The 3,012-nt window shown below is 43.8% G+C and overlaps 1 non-coding gene across 1 annotated transcript; it reads left to right on the forward strand.

The window, feature by feature from the left end:
• Positions 1-226: 226 nt before the first annotated feature.
• Trnat-ugu lies at positions 227-300 on the forward strand. Its single transcript has one exon. It is a non-coding gene; the product is annotated as a tRNA-Thr (tRNA).
• Positions 301-3,012: the final 2,712 nt, after the last annotated feature.

Below are 3,012 nucleotides of genomic sequence, written 5' to 3' on the forward strand. Positions count from 1 at the left end.
ATCATATATATAGTTAAAGGCTACCCAGCCATTGACCTTCGTCTGTGCGAATGCGCACAGGTTGCTCAAACGCTTACGGGAATCGCCAAAGCGTGCGCGAGTAATGAGTGGGTGGGCAAATGTCTATAAGGTACATTACATATGTAGAATTGTGGACAGTTGGGAACGTGAGTCTCACGGTAAGCGTGCAAGGGATAAGTCCCTGCAGTCGCGCTATTCATCTGTGTCCTCGGTGGCTCAGATGGATAGAGCGTCTGCCATGTAAGCAGGAGATGCCGGGTTCGAGTCCCGGTCGGGGCACACATTCTCATCTGTCCACATCGAGGTATATCAACAACACCTGTCGGCAGCTGAGGGTTTCAGTTAGTCATCATTTATTCCAGGGAAAAGCTGCACGGTCATGTACAGTATTCTGTTCTTTCGAAAACTATCTTCATATCCCTGTATTGATCGTCTAAATGCAACAGCCATGGAACTCTGTTCCACAAAGAGACATCCGGCACCTGTACAGCACAATGCATGCAGGTTTGCACGCTTGCGTTCAACATCCTGAGTTTACATCGATTATTAGTGTATCAGCATTTCACTTGTCAGATACTTAACTCATGCTTACATTAACCTGTTGCAATGTTAATCACTTATAAATTTTACAGAGATGTATTTCCGAAATTTCATGACTCTATACATTATTTTTTGGTTTTAGGATTATTTCCCATCAGTGTATACATGTGGATATCTGAGGCTGTGCTGCTTTTTATCCACCAAATGGATGTCCACATCAGAGCAGACTTGAACCTATATGCCTCTGTACATGTAGTGATCACTACTATCTTATTTTCATGATATTGCTCGAATACTGGTACTTTTCCTTCGTTTTGTAGGCACCAGCAAACATGCACTTAGATCCAACGCTTTTAAATGATTAGTTGGACGTATATTCCAATTTATATCTTTCCCCTCAGTTTTCTGCTCTGCCCTCCAAATCTCTCTCTAGTATCATGGAAACTGCTCCTTGGTGTTTTAAAATGTGTCCTGTCACCCTGTTCTTCTATTTTGTCAATATCTTTCATACTTTCTTTCTATCGTCGTTTATGCAGAGAACCTCCTCATTTATTGTTTTAAGAACCCAACTAGTCTTCAAAATCCTTCTATTGGACCAAACAACAAACGCCTCAATGCTCTTCTTTTCAGGTTTTTTCTCAGTCCATCATTCAGTTCCAAAGAGCGCTGTGTCCAAGAAGGTAAATCCGAAGGAACGTCTTCCCAAGTTAAGGCTAATATTTGATTCTACACCGCGCACACAGTTCGACCTAGTTCGGCAACACCGTCGGTGACACCCGCCCGCCTTTATTGTGAATCAAAAAAATGTATCTGTAGCGATACAACTTGTGAAGTAGTTCTAGACGCCTGCCGACAGGCCCCGGCGATTCCAGATGCCTACCTACAAACATGTAGGACTAATTAACAGGCCGTCTTCATAAAATGAAACGACCTCCTCCCCAGACCATGACGGCCCAAGGTATGTCTACCGGCTGCTGTGTCATCCTCTGCCTTCTGGCTTCCTTCAGGTGCAGTACAGATGTACTTGTGGTCAGCACATCGTTCTCCTAGCCGTTCTGGAGACACCACACAGTGGACCCGCCACTACATGATAAAATAGCTCCTCAGTTGGCATTACTTGGCTGAGGGAACCAGCTGCCAGTCCTCCCACAAAGGAAAAAATCTTCACAGTAGTGGGAATCGAACTAAGGTTCTCCGCAGGGCAACCAACGATGCCCACCACTCAGCTAGAAAGGCTGTCTCTGGAAAGAAACAATTCGCAGTAAAGATGGTGTTGGACCTTGCCTACATGTCGCTAATAGGCTGCCTAAGAGATGCAGTGTTCTCGGAATGCTATACCCCAAGCAAATAACATTAGTAGTTTCATTTCTATAAAGCAATTGACAAAACTTTGAAGATACATTGGTGTCACAATTATCATGCAGTCGTGTTGTTGTTGTGGTCTTCAGTCCTGAGACTGTTTTGAAGCAGCTCTCCATGCTACTCTATCCTGTGAAAGCTTCTTCATCCCCCAGTACTTATTGAAACCTACAACCTTCTGAATCTGTTTAGTGCATTCATCTCTTGGTCTCCCTCTACGATTTTTACCCTTCACGCTGCCCTCCAATGCTAAGTTTGTGATCCCTTGATGCCTCAGAAGATGTCATACCAACCGGTCCCTTCTTCTTGTCAAGTTGTGCTACAAACTCCTCTTCTCCCCAATTCTATTCAATACCTCCTCATTAGATATGTGATCTACCCATCTAATCTTCAGCATTCTTCTGTAGCACCACATTTCGAAAGCTTCTATTCTCTTCTTGTCCTAACTATTTATCGTCCATGTTTCACTTACATACATGGCTACACTCCATACAAATACTTTCAGAAACGACTTCCTGACACTCAAATCTATACACGATGTTAACAAATTTCCTTCTTCAGAAACGCTTTCCTTGCCATTGCAAGTCTATATTTTATAACTTCTCTACTTCGACCATCATCAGTTATTTTGCTATCCAAATAGCAAAACTCCTTTATTACTGTAAGTGTCTCATTTCCTAATCTAATTCCCACAGCATCACCCGACTTAATTCGAGTACATTCCATTATCCTCGTTTTGCTTTTGTTGATGTCAATAGTCGTTGCTAAAGGCAAAGTCCAGACAAGTAACTGATAAGTATCACAACCAGTTGTTCTTGTAGCACGCTACTCAAATACGTTCCACTAATGTCAGTACGCTGAGGCGAACTGAGCCCCGAGGCTGGCAGGAGCGGCGATTATATTCACATCTTTCAGATGTCGCTAATGGTGCGGTGCGGTCCAATTCCGCGCACCATTGGCAGACGTTTCCTCACTGCCTTCTCTGGTCTTGCGTTCCGTATCTTCATTCCGTCGCTTGTGGTTACGCCAGAACTGGTGGGCAAGTGACGCTTTTATTCGCGCATGTGTCAGTGTCACCTACAGGAGGGTTGA

Source organism: Schistocerca piceifrons, chromosome 2 (genome assembly GCF_021461385.2).
Source record: "Schistocerca piceifrons isolate TAMUIC-IGC-003096 chromosome 2, iqSchPice1.1, whole genome shotgun sequence".
Taxonomy (NCBI): domain Eukaryota; kingdom Metazoa; phylum Arthropoda; class Insecta; order Orthoptera; family Acrididae; genus Schistocerca; species Schistocerca piceifrons.